Source organism: Zonotrichia albicollis, chromosome Z (assembly GCF_047830755.1).
Source record: "Zonotrichia albicollis isolate bZonAlb1 chromosome Z, bZonAlb1.hap1, whole genome shotgun sequence".
NCBI lineage: Eukaryota > Metazoa > Chordata > Aves > Passeriformes > Passerellidae > Zonotrichia > Zonotrichia albicollis.
In genome coordinates this window covers 78587120-78610526 of record NC_133860.1, presented here as the reverse complement: position 1 = coordinate 78610526, position 23407 = coordinate 78587120, and positions in this window count along the sequence as shown.

The following is a 23407-nucleotide window of genomic DNA, read 5'->3' as shown; positions in this document are numbered from 1 at the left end:
TACATTCTAGATGATGCTTTATGTCATCTGATTCAACTCCAGGCTCCATTTGTGAGCCAGATTTTATTCTGTAGGAAGTAAATTGGTTGAGGGGGCTGGGAAGAAAAGGGAGAGATCAACAGGTTGAGCTCTAGCAGTTTCTGTGAGAACTTCTGCAGAGGTACAGGGAGGTGTAGCAGGACTGGGAAGAGACTGATGGCGTGGTAAAGTGATGCAAATCTCTGCCAAAGACACTAAATGCAGCTACAAACACAGACAGTTTAAGCTCCAGCTGCGTCTCCCATATGGACCAGAGACCACACACAGCTGAGATTTTCCCAATGCCCACAGAGAAAGAAGGTGGATAAGACATTGCAAGTAAAGGGTTTGGTACAAACACCAAATTCTAGTTTCATGAGTACCCTTTTGAACTTCTACAAGCTGCTCAAAGGGTTTTAAAAATATATTTACCTGCTGTTTTTTATTTTAATATATCTCATTTGATTTGTCCCTTGAAGTATGAACCTTCTTTAACTGAGAGTTTCAGACCAATTCATGCAGGAAATCTGGCTTTCAGCTAAGTTTGAAAGGGGCCAGTCAGTCCCTACCCGACTCTGCCTTGGTAGAGAAAAAATGACAAAGAATTTGGTCAGCCTCCCTGACTACCTGTGTGGATTGACCCTGATAATTTGGGGACAAAATGCCTGTTCGCTTTGTGGATTGGCACAGGGTGGTAGTCTCAGTCTCAAAGCACCTCATGAATCCAGGTCAACAAAGGAGCCCCAGCACTGAAACAAGTCCAGCAAAATTCAGAAGCTTCAGGGTGTAGTCATGATCAGTGACTGAACAAAGCACAAAATATTTTCCTTATTCTTTGATGACATTGCACCTGGAGGAGGTTGTAGAAGAAAAAGGTGTCAAAGGCAGCCTGGAGCATCTTTGGCCCACATGGCTGAAGAAGATTTTCAAGTCCCACAGCCTGATGGACTGATATAGCCATAGTCATGTTTGGCTGTTTTTGTCTCCACAGATGAAATTAGTGTGCTGGCATTTGCAGCTGAACCAGCTCAGGAATGCTCTCAGCAGGAATCTCTAGCAAGGAATCTCAGTTTTTGTGCCTCTGGACCCACATGAACATACTTTAGGCCACGGTCATGTATTGAACAGCAAAACTACTTGCTCATTTTAAGTGTTTAGGCTCTTCCCTGGCATCTTTGCAGCCTGGAAGTCAGAAGGGAGCTGAAGATCTTTCCCCTTGAAAAAAACCAAGCTGACTTGCCAACTCCCACACCTCACTGCCAGAAGAGATGAAAATACGAGGCCAGCCTGAGCTTCACCTTGGTGAGATCCCACAACAGAGAATGGTCAGGGGTCTCATTTCATGGGACTTCTTAGAACATTGCCCTGTAACACAGGACAGCTTGCCTCTGCTCCACTCCAGCCTCTTTCTACTCTTTGAAAACAGTGGCTGCAGGGTGAAAAGCACAGTTCACCCCAACCAGTGTGATCAAAGAAGCACCAGGCTGAAGATCCACAATGTGGTGCTGCAAAGACATTTGTCTGTAGGTCCAAATATAGGTTTAAATCACTTCTGCCTTTTGCAAGTGATTTTGAAAGAGGAAATCATATATTTTTATCATTAATTTGTTAATTTTTTTTCCAAAGGAGCTTCCCTAAATTTTTATTTCCCTTGATATATGTTCACTCCTCAACAAAGCTGGTTCTTTTCCTGATACAGCCATTATTCCTCTTACACCTCAGGCTAGTGAGAATCTCATTTACAGTTTCCCTGACTCTTCCCATGCAGTAATTGGTGGTATCATAAAGGGCTATTATATTGTTTGCTCTCACCTCTTTTTTCTCAGCCTCTTAGAGACACACCCTACACTATGCAGTCCCCTCTCAGAGGTAAGCCTACTTTTTCCGCTGCCACAGATTGTAGATCCTATTCTTGGCAATCTTTGTTTTTTAAAACCACAGCCTCCACATGGATTATACCCAGATTAACCACACTGATTGCTCTCTTCTCTGAAATCTTAAAATGTGTCTCGGAACATTTCCTGAATATTCACGTACAGTGCAGCCTCTCCCAAACCACCATTGACAATACCCTGCCTTTTCAGGCCATGACAAATATACATCCTTTGATTCTACTCCTGCCTTACAAACCTACCAATTTCCTTATTGTTTCATAGCTTTCTCCCCACCAGCCATAAGCATTTTAGCAGCGCTGTGGAACTCATTCCTGATTTTCCTCTCTTTGTTTTTTGCTTTTTACCTTCATTGCTTGAGTTTTCAAGTGATTCTTTGCAGTTGGGCTTTTCTTTTTGGTGGATCTAAAGCTTCAGAAACTGTTTCACTTGTACCAAGCTAGTTATGGTTTGCAAAGCATGACTTACTATTACACAGCCAGACATATCTGAATTCCCTGCACACATTTCAGTGCACCATGATGGTGAACAGTACCCTTCTACAACACACACATGGAGGACAAATACCCAATTCTTGTTATCTTTTCAAAAGCACTTAGGAGTTCAAAGTCCTGGGGAGAACAAACATCCCCTGCCAAAGAGATGGGAAGCACAGCAAACCTGTGGAAAACAGACCATCCTACTGGCAAAGGAAGTGGAGAGCATGTTTTCCATAGGGCAGCTAAACAGCATCCCTGTGCTGTAGTTGCAATGAAGTTCTTCAATCAGGCCTACAGTTAATGACATTCCTGCAGGAGACCGTCAGAAGATTTAATTTCGCTGTTTACTAAATTATCAGCGCGACAGCGGATCCTGTATGCCAGCACTTTGTGCCAAAGGAGGAAAACTGCCAATCCAGACAATGGGATTCATCCAGGGGGAGGCCTCCTGCAACGTGCAGGGGTCAGTTGCCATTATAACCCGCAGCTTGATGGAGCAAATGCATCCCTGGTGAAACACCTTTAGGTTGCACAAAATCATCGCTTTCCTCTCCAAACTGAGAGAATGAGTGAGGCTGGAGGTAATGTGCAGCCACAAATCAAGGGATGCTCTGCGGGCCAGCAGATCAGGCTGCAAGATCAGGAAATGCCACCGCGCACAGGCATGCAGCCCACGAGTTGTCTGCAGCACAAGGGGAATATGGAAAATTAAAATGTAGGCAGTAATGGGGAGACACGGAATAACTGCTCACGTTTAATGAGAGGCTGATAAAGCAGCATCCTTCTGGGAGGTGATAACGGCAGGGCTGGGATTCATGATAGAGGCAAATTTAATCTAAACATGCCTTGTGTTTTATTTTAATGTGTCCACCCAGCCTGATACTCTGGTAAAACACAAGAACATGGAGAAGCCATGCAACAACCATTCTCATTTGCTGTGCATCCACTGTTATCTACACCTTTGCAAAGTGAATGCAAAAATGCCAGGGTGTCAGGATGGCAGAGTTTTCCACTTAATTTGTAAAGGCAGCTGGTGAAAGAGCCAGAAGTAATGCAGGATGTATCGCTTAGACTAGTGGGTTTTGTTCACCAGCTTGCTTTATCTCATATAAGTATACACGTCTTGCTTATTTTTATTCTACTGACTAACACTCTGGAAGAGCAAATTGATTGTGGAGGTAAAGTCAAAATTCTGTTTAGTAAAGAACATATAATTGAGTATGTAAAGAAAAACTTTCATGCAAAATTGCATGTTTAAATTTCACTTGAATGTTTATCCCAAAGGTATGGTAACTGAAATACAGTTCTCTGGTTTTTTTTAAAGGCTAGAAAAATGATTTGCATCCTTTTTCATTATTATTGCACTTAAAAAAAAATTAGCTGTCGAAAAAAGAGACATGTGTATCCCAGGAAAAACCCAAAGCAACTCAAAGTGATAAATAATCTTTATGTTACTGAAAAGTAATCTTTATTTTACTAGAACCTGCTATTTATGAGCAAAAATACAGAATATTGCTATCTATAGAAACAAAAAAAAGGAGATCTGGAGTACAGGTCAGCATGTAGAACGCTCAGTTTTCTCCAGTCAACTGTCTCCACTGCTATTTTTAGCAAATACACCTTTGGGGGCCAGTAGCAGTTAACACAGACAGAGATGATCCAGGAGCTCAGCAAAGGGCAGGGCAGCACAGACGAGAAGTGGGCAGGGTCTTTGTGGAGAGCTGACTAGCTCTGAAGGATGGGAATGTTGTGCTGCATGCCCAGGCTTCTGCTGCTCTGCTTTAGGAAGCTCGTGTTGGTTTTTATAGAGCACCGTGAGGCAAGGCAGGCTCTCCCATATGGGCTCCAAATGTTTTGTGTCAGCCCTGAGAGCACACTGCTCAGTTATGATCTCAAATTAGTGATGATAATAGCCAATCAGAGATGACGCAGTTCAGGCTTCCGAGGGGTGGAGGGATTGACACAGGGCTTCAGCATGGGCAGGAGCATCAGTGGGGAGAACGGGATCTTCTCTGCTCCTTCCAGAGCAGGAAGGAAAAAAATTCCTTGTTTTCTGTTTGGTGTAGTGAGAGCTCTGCCACCTGCTTCAATATATTTTAACCGCTGAGCTTTTTGCAACGGGGTATTTTAATGTCAATCTGACACGTCCCCTATCCCAGAGGATGTCTATAAACATCCTTTCAAGGATTCTGTGTAGATAAGACATATGGAAATTTTCAGTGATAACAATATTTTAAAAAAATGAAAAAAGATAGACTGTCTTCAGAAAGGAGCTCACTATGGACATGCAGTTCAGTCTCATGGTTCAATTCCTCTGTGAGACTCTGTAGTACATATCAAGAGTAAAATTTAACCTAATTACTTACTACTTACAGGTCTGCAGCTAATTGTTTTTTCTCATTCTGTCTATTTTTAAAGGAAAAATAAAAAGTAGGGATAAAGTCACATCAGCAAAGGAGCGCTGCTTTTAAATCCAGTGTTTCCCAGCTTTCAGACAAAGATGCTAGAATGCTTTTTAGTTATGGTTTTATTGCATATTTTTGCATTTCATTGATGTTTTTTCTCTATTTTGTCCAATCCCTATGTCTCATTTTCCACTATAAAATTAGTTCCCCAAAGGTATTGGGATAATGAAAGCAAAGAGATTATAAACAAAAAAATCTGAGCAAAATTGTGCTGAAACTGACAATCCAGAGGAAACTAGGTTTGGTTTAGGGGTAAAGGAAAGGAGAGCTAGCCTTGCAGCTGTGTGTGGTATTCTAGATACTTCAAGTTTCTGGGAAATTAGTCTGTTTTGAAATCAAAATATAGTGAAATCATTATACAGCACAAATACCAATAAGGTATCATAGTATTTCATAGGAAATTAAATAGTGGAAGTCTTCTGTTCTGCTTTAGAAGGTCTAATTTCACTGCATTCAAAGCTCCTTCAGGGGCTGGAATGCTGGACAGAATGTGTAGAGCCTGGAAAACCTAATATTTTGATTTCCAGTCTTAAATGTAAACTAACACAGTTGGGTTTTTTTGTTTGGTTGGTTTGGTTTTTGACTAATTATATAAATGATTTGGGGTATAAAGCATGAATAAATAGGTGACCTTTTTTGCTTGAAAAGATGAACTTGCTGTTTAGTTGCAGTCACATTTCTTAATGCGCACCTCCTCATCTTATTTAGATAACCTGGTGAAAGAAATACTAAAATTTCATGTCACAATTCTTCAGCTTGAGCAAATCTTGCAGTTACAGTTGTGCCTTCCATATCAAAGTGCTGTGCAGAAATCCTTAGAATGTTTTACCCTGTGTAGTTCAGCTAAATGATTTGTAGAAGTGAAGTGTTTGGAATGGAAAATTACTAATAATTAATCAGAAAAAAAAAACCAAAACAAAACCATGAAAACTAGGCTGAATTCTTTATCCATAGGACCAATTTTTGAGAGAGAACTGATTTTGGGATATCTGAATGTAAGCAGTTACATATGAGAATGTGACTATCACTTTCAAAGATCAAATGAGCATAAATGAAAGGGAAGAAACACATTTTATATAGACACAGATGCAAGTCCTTTGATAAACAGGAAATGGAGAGGAAAACTTTCAAATAATGTGAAAAGGGTTATAAGATAAAATAGGGCTGGGAAGAATTCCTGAGAAGCTTTTTAATCCTCCTGCCTAACCTAAATCAGTGTTTTAATCATACCTAAATAATATAAAGTCCAATTTCCAGAAAACGTCCAGTCAACTTCTTAAAGTGTGGTTCTGGGTTGTCTCTCACTGGAAGTTAACACCTGGTCTGGTGGAAGGTGTCCCTGCCCATGGCAGGGAGGGTTGGAACCAGGTGATCCTTGTGGTCCCTTTCAAGCCAAACCATCGCTATGATTCTATAAGGAATATGATCAAATCTGGGTCTGCCTGCATCCCTCAGCTCTGAAGAAAGACAGCATTATTTTAAACCTAACAAACCAGTTGGAGAGAAAGCTGCTCAAATGTCAGCTGACATGCCTCAGTATTGACAGGTTAGCTTAGACAGCAAGTTACTTGTGCTGAGCACTTTAAACACTCAGTGGGAAAAATTCAAATTCCACGGCTTAACTCTTGGAATCACAGTCTGCTGGGGAATTGTTTCAGCTGAAAAATAGTGCTTTTTTTCAGTCTTAGCAGGTGTCCACAGCATTACAGAGTATGATAACAGAGGCATAGACTCAGCGGGGACATGATCAGAAGCTAGGAGAGGTCAGAAAATGAACATAAGCAGAAAACATCGTGTTTAATCAAGAGAGAAAGTGCAACCCAAGGCAAAAAAAAAAAAAAAAAAAAAGAAGGAGAAGAAGAAGAGAAGAAGTAGTTGTGATACATTCTTTGATAACAACGAATCAGGACAGCCAAGTGTAAGGAACTACGGGGCACAGCTTTTGTTTAAAATAGAGAGCACAGTGATTGTTAGTAGCTTCATGGCAAGTCCTAGAAGAGGCAGGGTGGGAACTGACTGATGTCTACTTAGCCACTTAAACCTTTCTGAGAAGCCCAGACATACTCAAGATGAAATTTACAACAATGAAAATTCCTCACAGAGCTCGACCACACAAACCTCATGTTTTGTCATGTTCTCACAGTCAGATTACCAGTCCAGCAAGCAATCACCTGGCAATCAGATGGGCTGATGAGCAGCACGCTGGGCCATGCCATCTAAGACAGGATGATGTCTTTCTGCATTCATAAAGCATGGCTTCACTGTGCTAATAGACCTGAAAGAGACAATCCTCGCTCTAATGAACTTTCAAACTCAGCAGAAGCAAAAAAACCCATCCAAGAGTAAAATACAAATTACGTACATATGCCAGGGAAATTCCTTGCTGCCTTAATCAAGGAAGTTGTGGTCTCCTTGAGGGAGGGATTTGTAAGGAAAAATGATCTTTAGTTCTCCATGTGAATATTTTGGAAGGACAACTGAAGTGATGCAAAGAAGCCACCTACATTATGGAGCCTAGCTGGAGCAGACCACAATTAACTCAATACACAGTGATAACATGAGCTTCTAAAAGCTCTAAATCATGCAGTGAGTGGCAGGGCAGCTCCACAGAAAGTTAATTGGATACTGAAGAGCAAAGAACTTTTAACAGTGAAATTTGTTTTCCAGAAGGCACCACAAGGGAAAAATGCCTCAAGTGCAGGGTACTCTAAAAATGATTTTATATACACATAAAAATATAGAATAATAAATAAATAAAATCAAGTGTATAATAATAAATATAATATAATAAATAATATAATATAATATAATATAATATAATATAATATAATATAATATAATATAATATAATATAATATAATATAATACTGATATGATATGATATGATATGATAATATGATATGATATAACATGATACAATATAATATAATATAGTGTAATATAACAAAATATAACATAACAAATATAATTGATATGATGTGATATGCATTATATACAATAGATTTTAGATCTATATCATGACTGGTCAACTATCATGACAATAGTTGTACTGGAAAATCCTTCAAACTAACTAATTCTATGAACTTCATATTTGTCTGCAGAGCACCAAATTTTCTTCTTGTACTTAAAAAAAAGAGGGCCTAAACTCTCTGATCAGGTTTCTGGGACATCAGAGCAGGAGATTGCACTAGACGACCTTGTGAGATCCCGTCCAGCCTTTGCTCCCAACGAGTCCAAACCCCTGTACAAGAGGAAGCAATCATTCACTGAGCAGCAGAACCATGAAGCAGATGCTCTCTGCTAGACCACCAGACACCAACAGACCTGCCAGGCTCTTCCCTGATCCACTCAAGCCACTGCCAAGGGCAAGGAGCTCCAGATGAGCCTCTGGTCAGCCATAGTTTCTCCTCTGACAGTCAGAGTCTTGGCCTCATCTTTTAAAAACTGGGCAGCTGGAGGTTCTTGACAGGTGTGAGAGTTAGATCAGGCAAATGTCCTTCCTGTGGGCAGCAATCCATGCTTGTAGGGACTCCTGAGCTCCTGAGAGGAGTCAGTCTGGGAGGCAGAGCACCAAGTGATTCACTCAAAGTCTGGCCAGCTTTAGCTCTTCTCCTTTGGGTTTGTTTCCTGATGAAAGGGTAAATCTTCTGTTCATTTCTTGCTGGTCCTCTCCCAGCACTGGAGATCAGCAGCACTGTAATTAAATAAACAAGTAAAAATCTGTGAGCATGAGTTGGAAAGGCCCTGTAGGTGCTCTGCTGACATCTTCAGTGTATGTCTCAACTAACTGCATCCATCTACAACCAAACAAAATTGACTCACTAAATTATCTTTTAGCTACATTGACACCATTTGTCCTCATTCTGGTCAGTTCAGTGCACACAGCTCAGGCTGCTTTTGTATGTCCCTAATGCAATTCCTTGAGTCCCCAGGTTCCAGGGACATTGTCTTGTAGATACATTTCGATCCTTGGCACTGAGGGGATGCAGAAATTATTCATTGCTTTGGGGGCATTCTTCTTTTTAGCCTGAGTTTATTGTCTATTTCCTGTTTTGTTTTGGGGGCTTTTTTAACACCAAATCAGTGAATTCTCTCAAGTTTGGCCCAAAACTAGGACAAGGAAGAAGAAAATGAAGCAAAAACTCAAGCTGTGTCATAAGAGCAGTTAAATTGAAAACAACAGCAACACAAGTAGGGGAAAGAAGGGTTCTGTTACTTGAGACATTAGAAATCACATCAGTCTGTTCTGCCCATTTCTAACCTTGGAAGAACCAACAAACAAGTACAGTTTTAAAATAATACTGGACATACAGCATTAATTCTTAGCAGGAATATAAGAAATTGTGTTTTTCAGATGTCATAGAGTTTCAAGCCCAGGTGGTTCAGACCCAGCAAAGGTCTTGTATCTTCTGGCACCAGGTGCCAACACACCAGCAAAACCTCCTGCAAAAATACAGCTCCACTGATGTGTAACTCATTTAGCATGATATGGCTCCCTCAAAGCTACAGCCTCAAATAACCATTACAGCCCCAGAAATGGTGGTAGCAACACTTAGGTGGGTGCAATGGTCCAGGTTTCTCTCATGCAAGTGTACAAGCTCATGGATATCATCCCCAGCACCACAGACAATTATTCCTTCAGCCACAGTGATTAGAAGAGGAGGCACAGTCCACTGGGTCCCACTGAAGCTCATGAGAATTTAATTTTTGCTCCACAGAAGGGAAATGCAGGTCAGTGATGAGCATTTTGGAATGCTCCCTCTTCTGCAAATGTCTCCAATCCTCTTCCCCCTCTGGAAGTGACACGTAGCAAAATGCAGGGTTTCAAAAACTCTCAGAAGAAATTTAGTTTGTCTAGTAGCTGCTCCCAAGAATGGCAACATTTATTTATATTGTTGCGACACCCAAAAAGTAGGTGTTAGACTGATAAAATGTGGAAGAAAAAAGAAATTTTCTCTTTTTTTTCCCCCAAAAGCACTTACTGTTTTCATACAAGAAGAATGCATGACCTTTTAAATGACCCGTCCACACGGATCCCAGCAAACAACCCAAATAAAGCTGGCGATTTAACACCGATGTAATTCCATTGAAAATCAGCAGAATTACATCAGCATGAGGTCAGAAAGGGGACATAGGCCCAGATTTCTGCAGACACTCACAGAATGTAGGAAGGGGTATAGAAATCAGATTGTATGGGCAGCTCTGACTTCAGTGGAGGAAATGTGTGCTCAAGCCAGCCAAAGGGAGCATACCAATGTGGTAACTATAGCAGGCATCTTTTTAATTGTGTCTTGTGCTTAAAACAATTCTTTTTCAATTAAAATCATCTAATTCATCAGTGTGAGGGAAACCAAGGAATCCTCATACTTTGAACATGGAGAAATAAATTATAATTTGTTTGAAGGATTAGTGCCATCTGGTTTGATTTCAGTAAAGATAAGAAAGCAAAAACAGAGACATGGATCCATGCAAGCCCTCAGAATGAAGCACATAGCTTTTCTTTACTCAAACAACAGAACAGATGTATTTAACATACAGCATAGATTTAACAAACTATCATGCCCTAGAATCCGTGTTTTACCTGCAAAATTTAAAGCAACTTCTGAATTACCTTTGATGGATTTTGCTGCATCAGGTTCCAAATGAGACTCTTCCCATGTCAGACCATCAGAGTTCCCTATCAGTTTGTGGACTACTTGCTTTTGTGTGATTGCTTAGTGAATCTACCATTTCCTTCAAATGAAGGGAAGTCTACATTCTCTTAAGTGACAAAAATGCAATTTAGAGAGCAATGATGGATGAATCCATGGTTTTGACACTGTAGCAGGCCACAGGGATCTGGTTCTACTGCTGGCTCTGCTGCTTTTTTTCTTGTGAAATGACCAGAAAATATCTGTGTAAACTTTTCTTGACAAATACAGATTTTTAAAAGTGAGGAGACACCATACTTTGTGCATTTGGCCTACATTTCCCCAGTGAAACTCTGTTTTGAAAGAGATGGAAAATTCTCATCATGGTAAGAGTTGGCCTGTTTGATGATTAATTAGTCTCACTATTAAAACCAATGTGCTTCATTCTTTGCTGACAGGGAAGAATTGTAATTTTATCCCAGAGAAAGGGTACAGAGAACATTAAAAAAAAAATAAAAAAACTCCAAAAAAGCCACAAGAATTCAAGAACAGAATCATCAGCAAATGCAACAGGTGGGTGATATCCCAGGGGTGACAAGCTGACAGAAAAAAGGGAGACCAGGCAATAATAACAACACAAGCACTCCTTGCTCCAAAATTGAGGAGGAAGAGAAAATGCAGGAGAGACAAATCTGTTTGCACCACAACTGCTGCATTTTTATGAAGAACACGGGAAAAAGTCATGATGGAGGTAAAAACTAGGTCTAATTGCAAAGACAAAAGAACATTGTGAAGACACAGGACCAAAAGTTATCAAACAGAAAAGGGTGATGCCAATAGGAAAGAAGAATAACTAAAATGACACATTTGCTCTATACAGAAAATACCCTAACAAAAACCTTACAAAACTCCAAAAAGGGAAGTCTTGGTCTGCTACTCAATGGGGAGAGAATGATATTGTCAGGTGGCACTACTCAATGTCTTTTTGCTTCATTCTTCTCTTGCAGAGGTCCTCTGCAACCATGTGGCAAATCCAGGGAATCAACATGAAGAGCAAATCATGTCTGAACAACCTAATTTCTATCTCTGACAGAGAAACAGACCTCATGTGGATGGAGATGGTAGTCTTCATCTAAATCAAATTTAGTAAGGCTTTTGACTTTATCTAGGAAGACATCCTAATAAATAATCTAAAAGCATCTAAATTAAACTGTTCTGTGGGTACAAAGTGGTTTGAAATCATGCCGAAACAATAATTATCAGCAATTAAATCTAAAAATGTTTCAAAGAGGATTCTGCAGGGCTCTGACTCCAGAGGTGTCTTGTTGTGCCAGGCAAATCCTTTAATCTGTTGTCTCAGTGAAGGGAGGGGATGGAGATCCACGTGGTGTCAAACACACAAGGGTTATTGACGTCTTAAAAGCCATGGAAACATCTGGAAATGGTGTGCACCAATGAATGCAGCCTGGGCTACAAAGAGGAAGGGCTGGAAGCCAACAGGGCTGATGGTTTGTGCACAGGAATCAGGGAGAAGGCCAACAAGGCAGATGTGGTGGGAATCTCCTACAGAACACCCAGCCAGGATGGAGGGGAAGATGAAATGGCCATGTGATTGCTGGAAATTCAACACAGCAGAGAAAAAGAGTCTAGGAGGCTCCTGGAGTGTGTGGCAGAGAAGTTCCTGACACAGCTGGTGAGTGAGGCAAGGAGGGAAGGTGGGCACTGTTGGATTTGCTTTTCAGGAGCAGAGAAGGGCTGGTGGGTGGTGGGAGATTTTGAGGCCATCTTGGGCAAAGTGACCATTAAATGAGAGAGGCTTTGATTCTCAAAGTAAGGAGGGGTGCAGGTGAGTGGCCACCTTGGGCTTCTGGAGGGAAGATGTTGGCCTGGTTGGTGAATGGCTGACAGAATCCTTTGAGAGACCATCCTGAAGGATAAAGGAGTCCAGGAACACTGGATGTTTTCCACAAAGGAAATTCTAAAGGCTCGAGAGCAGACGGTCCTCATGTGCCAAAAGAGACAGTGGGGAGGACTGACCTGGCTGAACAGAGAGCTGGGTCTAGAACTGAGGTTCAAAAGGAAAGTTTGTCACATTTGGAAGAAGGATCAGGCCACTCAAGAAGACAATAGGGATGTTATGAGGTTATTACACAGAGATAAAAAATTAAAAGGGCCAATGCCCAACTGGAACTTAATCAGGCTACTGCTGTAAAAGATAATAAAAATGTTTCTAAAAATACACCATCAGCAAAAGGGCTACTAAGGAGAATCTCCATCATTCATTGGATGCAGCTGAAAACAGTGACCAAAAGTGCAGAAAAAGCTGGGGCACTTAATGCCTTCTTTGGATCTGTCTTTAAAAGTACAACCAGTTCTCCAAAAACCCTGAGCTGGAATACAGAGTGGAGTGAAGATCCCATGGGATCAGGGGTGGGCCAGGCCTGTTTGACATCCGCACCAAAGGGGGATCGAGGGCGCCTCAGGCAGCTCCTGACAGCACCAGGCTGGGTGGGATGTGGATGTGCTGGAGGGCAGGAGGGCTCTGCAGAGGGCTCTGGCCAGCCTGGATCCATGGGCTGAGGGACAGCCAGGGGCAGTGCTGGGTCCTCCCCTGGGCTCACAACAACCCCATGGAGCTCCAGGCTGGGGGAAAGCGGCTGGGACAGGCCCCGGGTGCCCAGGTGGGCAAGAAGGCTGATGGCATCCTGGGCTGTATCAGAAATTATGTGTCCAGCTTTGGACATTGTACTTGAAGAGAGACATAAATCCCCCTGGAGAAATGGCAGCATGATTGAAAATCTTAAAAACATGTCTAAGACAGAAAGACCAGATGAGTTAGGACTGTTCTGAAAAGACAAATCTGTGGTGAGTCATGAAGGTAATCCTTTCATACAGTTGAGTTGCTGCAGAAAAGAAAGATTCAAATGCTTCTCCACACACCCGAGGACTTAAAATGCAGCAAAGAAGATTTAGATCAGGCAGACATCAAGGGGAGCTTTCTGATGATAAGAATAGTTAAGAACTGGGGAGGATTGTCCGTGGAGGTTGTGGAATCTCCATCTCGCCTGCTTTTAAAAAGCAGATTGATGCAAATAAATGTAGATACAAAGACAAAAGATTGCTTTTAAAATGTGTCCTTTGGTCTTTCATATCACTGTGATTCAAATGCAGAATGAGAGCTATATTGCTCCACCAACCTCATGGGGGCTTTCCTAGGATATTAATGAGTATTTACAAGACACTGAGTGCTGCACAGATACATACTCCAATGTAACAGATAAATCACAACCCTCATGTCCAACTGGGAGAGGGGGGGAAAAGAGCAATCAATGCTGCATTCTTTCTAGTTTCACTGTCATGGGCAATTGATTTGAAAACGTTGCATGTTATGTGTGGAAACTGAGGCAGGGGACATAGCATGCCCAAAATCACGTGACAAATCAGTGGCAGGGCTGGAGCAGATCTCTTGTATTTTGTGGTCACTGAACCACAGCAGCAGCAAATGCCTGGAGCATCAGAGGTCCTGCATCATGACCCATAATGTGTGTTCTGGCACAGGGACAAGGCATGGATAGCTGTACAAAATACTGTTGTCCTCTCTGGTGTTTGAATAAGAACTTGCTGCCAGCCATCATCTTAGGCTCTCAGAAATTTTAGGACAGCAAGAACCATTATAAGACCTTGCTGTCCTAAAATTTCTAAGTAGTTCAGGCATATTATTCAAACTCTACACTTCCACAAGGTAGCCAGATAGGTAGTCAGATTGATAAAGCTCTATTATGGCTTTTCACTTTGTGCCAGTGGGTTTCCCCTGAAGAAATGACTAATAACATCAGTCTGCATTTCCCCAGTTTTCAGCCAAATCACAAGGGCTTGGAGCAATATACATTCACCAGAGCAGTAATTAGAAGGACCCTTGGTTATCCTGGAAATGAGATTCAGATGGCAGAGATAAAACTGGTAGATGCTAAAACACAGACCCCCCTCTCTAAAGTTCTGGGAGATGAAATGGCCCTGCTGTATATCACATCTCACTGCAGTAAATTGTGCCTGATGAAGTATTGGACATGGGAACTCTGAACTACCGAGGTGCCTCTAAATGAGCTCCGGACCTCGGAGAGCCGAGCCCCCTCTTGCATGAAGGGTAGGCAAGGAAAATGCATGCAAGCCTTTGTTCTGCCTCTCAGCACGGGGGAAAGCACGCTCTCCACAGCGAGGAAGTCTGTGAGGAGCATGGCTCCATCCTGCAGGGTGCTGGAGGCTCTCAAGCCCCTTTCCCTCCACAGATGGCTTTGATTAGGAGGGCAGTAGTCGCGGCGTTGAGAACTAGCAGCACAGCTCTGCTTTTCAGGCATGGTAAGTGCTTGCAAAGTGATGGCCCCTCAAGGAGAAGGGACATTTCCAGCACAGAAGCTGAAGCTTTCCTTGTGACAGCAGGAGATGCTGTCGAGTCCTTATTTGCTGGATTTACTAGCTTCCATGCAGGCATGCTGCCGGGAGACCGCTTGCTGTTTGATGGGGGCCTGAAGTTTAAAGCTGCTTCCAGAGTTTTGTTGAGACAGACAGAATTCTGTCAACAGCACACCAGACAGAGAATCGTTAATAAGAACACACTTTGGGATGCTGCTGTGTGCATGCTCTCTTCCTGGCGGTTGCAGTTCCAAACTAATTAATTTCTGTGATCTGAACCATTCTCTTTTATTAGTAGTACCAGCATGTGCAGTGCTGCATAGTTGTAGATGATGTGCTCTCTCTGGGGATCCTATCAGCATGCCATTGTAGGTCTTCACAACATGGAGAGAAATGTCTCCTATGCTTCCTCAACAGCATTAATTTTTTTTTTCATGTTGTTATTTATTTCCCTTCAACTCATTCTGCTTCCCCCCCTCCTTGTGAGCTCTGTGTTTGCTCCTTATGGGTTTCAGGAACTGTTCAGCTCTGTCCTTGACTCTGACTGCTCAGAGTGACCTTTCTGATAATTCTTCTTCCCTCCCTGAGGTTTGTGGGTAAGGCAAACTCACAGTTTCCTTGGATAATCTGACTTCATTATTTTCATTGTCAGGGGAGTGCGAGGTTCTCCTGCTCCTTGGTGCACAGCCTTCAGGATGAGTGATACATGGGTTTCTCCTATCTCATGACAGATAATCTTGACAAGGCTCCTCTTTTCTATTGCTTGTCTCACTAGACTCAGCACATAAACACAAATACACACACACACACACACACACACACACACAGGGTCCTTCTCTGTGCATGGGCACTTCTCAACTGCACCACTGCAAGGTCTTGGGGGATTCTCAGCTCTTTCTTGCAGCTCAGGTAGGAATGTGACCACCAAGGTACCCAAAACCACCTCTCCATGCCTCTTTCAAAGTGTCCTGATTTCCAGAAGCTGAAGGACAATTAGTCAGTAATCACTGGCCTCTTTTGGAAGCCTAATATAGGGCATAGCTGCTGCTTCCAGAGAGCGCTACACTAATCATTTCTGTCATTTAATTCTTGGTTCGTTTTACTCCCAGTTCACATTTTTCTTTTTTTCTCCTTACTTTTTTTTTTCCTTTCTTCCAGAAATGCACAAAACTCCCTGTTCCACATGCCCTTGGGTGGCAGCTGGAGTTTGTTTTCCACTGAACACAGTTCAGAGCAGCTTCTTGGCTGCAGGAGACACACAGTTGTGCATCAGTATTTGAGATCACAGATACCACCAGGACCTTCTTGTTTTCAAATAGGCCCTGATGGGGATTTTTGCTGTTGCACTTGGAGTCTACTCCTGCTTTGCTTAGCACCTCTGAATCAGGACCTTTTCATCACTGCTGGAGTGAAAAACTCAGCTTGCTGTGGGGCAATTCTGATCCCCACACCTGGAGCACATCTGCCTCGCATATCTCCTAACCCTTGTGCTGCCTTCCGTTGGCATTTGGAATTATTTTTCTGTATTTTACTTGTTCTTTTCAACAGCATTCATCTCTGTCATAACAGACTGCTATATTCTGAGTATGGATTTATCTGTGCAGATCCCATTCCAAATAACTATCTAAATAAAATGTAATATTTCTTCTCCACAGCCATGTCGTTTGTTTTTCGCCTAGAAGCCTGAACATTTATTGATGAATCCATATTTGTACTACAGCAGCCTCTCTAATAATTTCTTTAGTCATGTTCTGTGTGGTTTGTAATAGTGCATGAAAGTGGAAAGGGAAGTTATGCAAATATCAATAATAATTACATTCTCTGTATGCAGATTTCCTCAATATTTCTTGAAATTCATCTTCTAAATTACTTTTGCACAATTTAAGCAAATGTAAACATGCATTTTAATAATTGTGGGACCATTTAGAGTGCAATCTCTACTCAGTTAATCCTTGCAATTAAGGAAGTACTGTAAATAAAAGTAATGTATATACCTAGAAATATGGTTGCCTTGATATTTACATATTTTACAAGTTAGTAGGTTGCTCTTCTAATTCAAAATGACAGTTTCATTGTTAGGGCAGATTTAACTGTTTTAATAAAGTGCAGTATTGCCATAATTGATTTAAGAGTGGTTTCCAGAACTAAAACCTAACAGTCTTGAATATGCAGAGCTCTTTAGTCATTGATGTTTATCTGCTGTCACCACGTATTTTATATAACAGTAATAATGATAATAATAATGCAGCCCTACATTTCCACCATTAAAAGAAATATCTCACCAGAGATTCAAGAGAGAAATGTTTTATGAGTGCCAGTTTCTCATTCCATTATTGGTTTTACAGAGGCTTCTGATAGTCTCTGTTGCTTCAAATCTGACCAATGTGTCTTTTGAGGTGAGCCACAGGACCAGCAGATGCTGTTTGACATCCTATCAGTGCTCTGAATTTAAAATTCTGTTAAAATTCTCCATGTCTGCTCATGGAGCCACCTCTCCCAAGTCCATCACCACCAGCTCATCAACACACCAAGGCCTTTTTTCTGCTCTTCCTTCCCCAGTGTTTTAAAGGACCCCAGCTCTCAGAGAACATCTGAGGTTCATCCTGCTCCTTCCAGCCATCTGAGGGCACTACTGGGGCTCCCTTGTTCCAAGATGTTGCAGCTTGGTGCCTTTAAAGTGCCTTGGAGTCTTTAAAGTGTCTTGGTGTCTTTAAAGTGGCTCCTAGCTGCTGCAGGAATCTTCTGCTCTGCATGTGACGTCTTTGGAAGCAAAATGAAACAACACTATGAAGACAAGCCTCTTAAGGGCTGTTGACATATCATCTGTTTCACTGAGACTCAAACAGTCCTCTGCAGGATGCAGCAACAAAACTCACTCCAGCCAGCCCAGGATGCTTTCATATATGAGTTGATCCACAAGGCGGGAGAGAAAAGATGGATCTCACCCACCTTGGCCTCCTCCCAAAGCAGCCCTACTGGGGATATGCCTATAAATCAACCACAAAGCCATCTCCAGAAAGGGTCAATCCTTATTGTAAAACAGCACTTGCACAAAGCTGTAAATTTAAAATGTGCTTTACAGAAATAGACGGCGCGTTCTCTTCCCCAAAAGAGCTGACAGCTGTCTGTGCCCAACCGAGCTACAGGGACCCTTTTAAAAGCAGTTGCTTACTCAGAAACAAGAAGCTGCCTGTAGCTAGCATCCAATAAATCACCACTTTCAACTTGGGTTGCACATTCTCAGATGTGTAATCAGAACACAGATTCATAGATTTTGAGGCCAGAAGGGACTGCTCTGATCATCCAGTCTGACTTCTTGCATAACACAGGTCAGAGAACATCACCCAGCGACTCCTGCCACACAGGGAATTGCTGTAGCCTTCTTTTTCAGATGCTGCTCTTGCAGTGGCTGTCAACCAGTGAAACATGCTTATCCCAAAAAGAGCACATCACCTTGTTCTGGAAGCCTTCCAAGACAGAGAGCCGGGCTCAGATTATATTTGTTTATAAGGAGAAGAAAATAAATTATTCCCCCCAGAGAAAATCTGATGTTGCCCACCACCTTGTGGGGAATATAGTGGTGTTGATGAGAATAACAAATAGCACATGGCTGGTTTGGTATACCCCTGGTACTTCCAGCACTCAGGGCAGCAAGGCACTGCTCTGAAACCAGAGCAAACCAGAGGAAAATAAAACCTCTGTTACAGAAAAGGGGGATACACAACATAAGTACTCCCAGGGGACCAGAGATTTTGTACTCCCCATTTTATAGAAAGAGGAAAGGTTTGTAGGAAGAGGCAATATCTTTTATTAGACCACCTGATAGATTTGGGGGATAAGAAGGGCAAGGTATCAGACATGCAAGCCCTCCCTTACATCTGAAATATAATTTTATTGATACTGGCCTTAGGATATCTCGAAGGGCCATGGAGTTTTTGACCTCATTTCTTGCAGAAGAAAACTTGTGTGCTGTCTGTCTGTCAGCCCCACCTAATTGCTTTTGAATCAGTCAATCGATTTCAATCACATTGTCAGGGGGAGGGGTAAAGGTTTTGCAGATATTACATTTCCTCACATTTAAAGAAAATAGGTCACAAGGTAAAAGATATACCCAGATGTGTGCCCCTACGAGGAGAAATTGCAGGTTGATCATGAGACAATTCACATGAATGAGAAAAATAGGAAAGCAGTTTTCATCGGTTTTGCAGAGCGCTGCACTATTTGTTTTAAAAATAAGACTCCCTCCGAAAGGTCTCAAAAGATAACTCAGGTGTTAAACCTCCTTTGAGCCTTAGTCACCTTTCCCAGTTCACTGTCAAAACTGGCCAAGTTTGCTGTTTTTCGTACAGTAATTGCAAGCACTTTATTTCTTTTCTTAACCTGTATTACAAGGATGATAGCTCATGGCTGTGGTTACTGAGAGCCCCAGACAAACTCCCTTCTCCAAACATCTTGCTGCTGACGGGTGAGCTTTGCACTGGAGCACAGACAGGAGCCATGAATCAACATCTGTGCTGTTGCATAAGATGTGGCAATGGCAATCTCTATCTCACAAAACCCTTGCTGTTTACTGAGGAATGGGTTGAGATCTAGGTCTGGAGTTCCCTTGGGTAACAATCTGCAACTGGGGAAGCTCCTCCGGCTGTGATTTGCTCTGAAAAATGTTGGTTTTTTTTTTCACTCTGTCAGCCAAACCTTGACGAGAAGAGAAAAACAGCACAAAAGGTGTTGAAGAGACAGAAGGTGTCAGAAAACAGTGATCTGACAGCTCTTGCCTTGTGGGCAACTGTGCTGACACAGGGCTTTCTTCTCTTATCAAGGTGTTTTGTAGTTTTGTCTCATTCTGTGTGTCCAGTAGCCTTCCCTACTTAGCTCCCCCAAAGGCTGATTAAAATGCAACCTCGTCCCACCCCTCCCACGTCTCCTTTTCTCACTCCCATCCTTCTCTCCACATACAGCCTGGGATCTCTTATGGCTCTTAACAATTTTCACTGCAGGGTTGCCCCTAACTTAGGTGTCCTTCCTGGTGGAAATGTCAAGCTCACACTCACATCTCCAGGATGGCAATCACAAAAACTGGTTTCCCACCAGGAAGGAGCTCCAGGTGATGCCACCAATATTGGGGCAGCACCAGAGTGAGGGCAGCCTCTGGGGACACATGTGTGGAGCCAAAGGAACCAGACCTGAGGAATAGCTTGGGTGATGCTCTCTGAAGTGCTGCTGTTGCATGTTCCTCCTCCACAGTCATTGAAACTGGAGCCTCCCCCCACCTCCCCGAAGTCTGACTTCCTCTATATTTAGCTACCCTACCTACTTACTTAACAAGGAACAATAATTTCTCATTTATTAAAATTCAGGCGTGTTAGACACAAGGAAACACATAGTGCAATTAGTCCTTGTAAAGGCAAGGCTGTCTCCCAGGGTTCTTTTGCAAAATCATCTCACAACCCAAGTCTTGCCTTCAGCAAAGTCCCCAATGGTGCAAACTTTCTGCATTTGACCCATCAGAAGGCAGGAGCCTGAAGAGATGGTCCAGATTATCAGCTCCACAAGAACACAAATTAATACATATAAGCAGGACCCAACTACCAACACACAGCTCTCAGACATACATGTTAAAGCAATCAGCTAATTAGGAAATGGATTTTCTGTCTCATGCACAATCTCAGGCAGCTTCAAAGTGTAGTAATAAAATGCTAGCAACTAAAGAACCTGCAACACTCATTTCAGCAAGCATTTTATAAAATAGAACCTGTATTATAATGAAAAGAAGCGATACACTTATTTGATCTATTTTAAGAACCAAGCCAGCTCAAGGTCAATTGCTGATCAAGAACAATGGAGGAAAACTAGGTGAGATAATTTTAAAGACGTTTGAATTAAGACAGGGTCCAACCCGTTTGAAAGGTAATTTGTAAGAAATTATCTCAATTTACATAATTCAAGAGGTTGGTTGTTTTTTTTTTACCACAGGTACCTCAAAGAGGTTCATCTACATATAAGATATTGTTACAGACGATTCCTCCCCAAAACTGCCCAAATCAGAACTCACACATGGAAAACATGTGCTATGGAAGAATGATCTAGCAGATAGGAAACTTCTGCTTCCAAAGCAGCAGCTTAGAGTTTCAGGCAATGCACAGTGCAGCCTCCAAAATGGCACTGGTTATCCCCAAGCAGCAACTGAAATTCCTTTAGGGAGGAATTAGGGCAGCCCAACACATTCTGGACTAGCTGAGCTCCTCTGGTTAATAACCAAAAGCCACCTGCAGAACCTCAGTAAGCACCCTTTTGTCCTCCTTTAACAAGCACACTCTCTCACATATAGAATAGCAACTTTCGCTGAAGACAGCCACAGCTGTCTTCCCTTTCCCTGCAAATGAAAGGGTCTGCACTCCTGCTACAAAATGGTTATCAAATGCAGTGTCAAAGCAAGTGTTTCCCCTCCATTGTAAGAGGCAGGCTGAATACTTTCAGCACAGCTTTCAGTGTCTTCAGACCCAACTGCAGCTGCACACACTCCAAACATTCTGCTGGCAGCTTCCTGTTTGCATTCCTGGGCTGGGGAGAAGGAGGACATTTCTTTCCAAGTCTGCTGCCTGCTCCTGGTTTTCCAGCTCTCTCTGTCTTTTCTGCTTCTCTCTTTGTTCTTCCTTTAGGAAATCTTTGAGATTCATGAGCATAACAAGAATCCCTTCCCTCTGAACTGTGCTCTTAAATTGGCTGGTTGTTTCAGGAAGGGGCGGGGGGCAGGAGGCTTGAAGGGGGAGGGGAACCCCCACAAAAAAAATCCAGCCAGAGTGGCTTTGACAGTCTTCATTTACACTCACAGCATTCTGGTGCTGGGGTGAAGCCCCTGTGAGAGCGTCTGTGTGTCTTGCCCTGAGACCAGCAAGCCCAGTCCTGTCCCAAGGGTACGGATGCCAAGGATGCCAAGGAAGGCAGGGTTGGTGTCCACCACTGCTGAGCCCACTCTTTCTGGGGCTTTCTGCCCTCACCCTGCCCTCCAGGAGGGCTCACTGGGAGTCAGACATGCACATCTGAGGTCCAAATTAATGTCTGAATCAGTGCATGTGAATCAAGGATGCGGTATTGGGACTGACAGGCCCTGACCATCATTTCAACTCTCGCTGCAGCTATGAATACTGATGCTTCTTCCTTGTCGTAATTTTCCTTGCCCATTTCTTCAACCAGGAGGGAGCACCTCCTTTTCTCCCATCTCTTGTGCTTTCCTATTCAGGGAGTCCTTTTTGTATTTTTTTTGCTGCATCTCCACTAGCATTACTGTTCAATGTTTAAACCTTGTATCTGCTTTGAAATGAGAAAAGAACTTCAATCATTTTGCGAAAAGCTGAAGTTTCATGTTTGCCAATGATGCTGCAGGCAGATCTCAACCTGTGGGTTAATGTTTCTTTTATAAAGTGAAGACATCTGATTTCTGTCAGTCCTTGGCTCAAAAATGCACCATCAGCCACAGCCTCCTAAACAACCATATCAAATAGACAGAGAAAAGCAACCAAAATGGTAATCAGATTCCACTGAAGGGACATCAGCACAACACCTGCTGTCCCTGTCCTGCTCGCAGGAAAAGGACTTCTGCTGTGCAAAGAACTCTCTGGAGTATGTGGGGCAGATAGGATTACAGCAGCCAGAGGATTTTGTTTCAGCTGATGCTTGGGAAAAGGTTTGACCCAGAGAAGCTCTTTCAGAAGGTGTGGAGGCTGTGGGTGAAGGCTGACTTGTGTGACTCTGGCGCTCATTTCAGTGAGCACTGCAGGATCACACTTCAGCCACAGAGCTGGTGGTATCTGACTACAGCACAGTAAGTTCTGCACAAGTTCTCAGAGGTGGTCCTGCATGCAGAGGAGCACGAGCACACAGACTCTGACAGCTCCAAATGCTCTTTGTTGCTGCTCTCTAAACAGAAGTTGTTGTGTCCTCTGCACCTTGGGAAAATGGGGGGGAAAATGACATATTTGTGTAGCTGCTGGCAGGCTTTGCCAAAGCAGCTGCCATAGGCTCCATGTCAAAGCGCCAGGGGAGCGCCTAATCCCCTTAGAAATTCAAAGGCATGTGAAACATCCCGTCATTACACTGTCTCTCCTGCTCATCCCTCACTCTCTGACTCTTCTGCACCCAGTTCCAGCTCCAGACAAGGGGAGTGTAGCTCGGTGGCAGCGTGATAAAATCACATTGTCTCCAAAAGAAAGAAAGAAAAAAAGAAGAGAAAGGGTTCTGTCAACAACTGGCCTAAATTGGATGGATGGGTCAAAGAGACAGCCTTTTCCCACTGCAGAAGGCTGGGACGTAGGGCAAAGGAGCACGAGGGAAGTCAGGCACTCCCGGCCCCTTCCATGAATGCTGCACATGTGCCCTGTGTTTCAAGGGAGGTCAGCTGAGAAGATCTGCAGTAAGATCTTCTGACTTTGGAAAGGTGCAGCCAGAGCTCCAGGATCTCCATACACTTGTCCAGCCACCACTAGATTCAGCAGACACAGGTCCTTCAAAGCCTG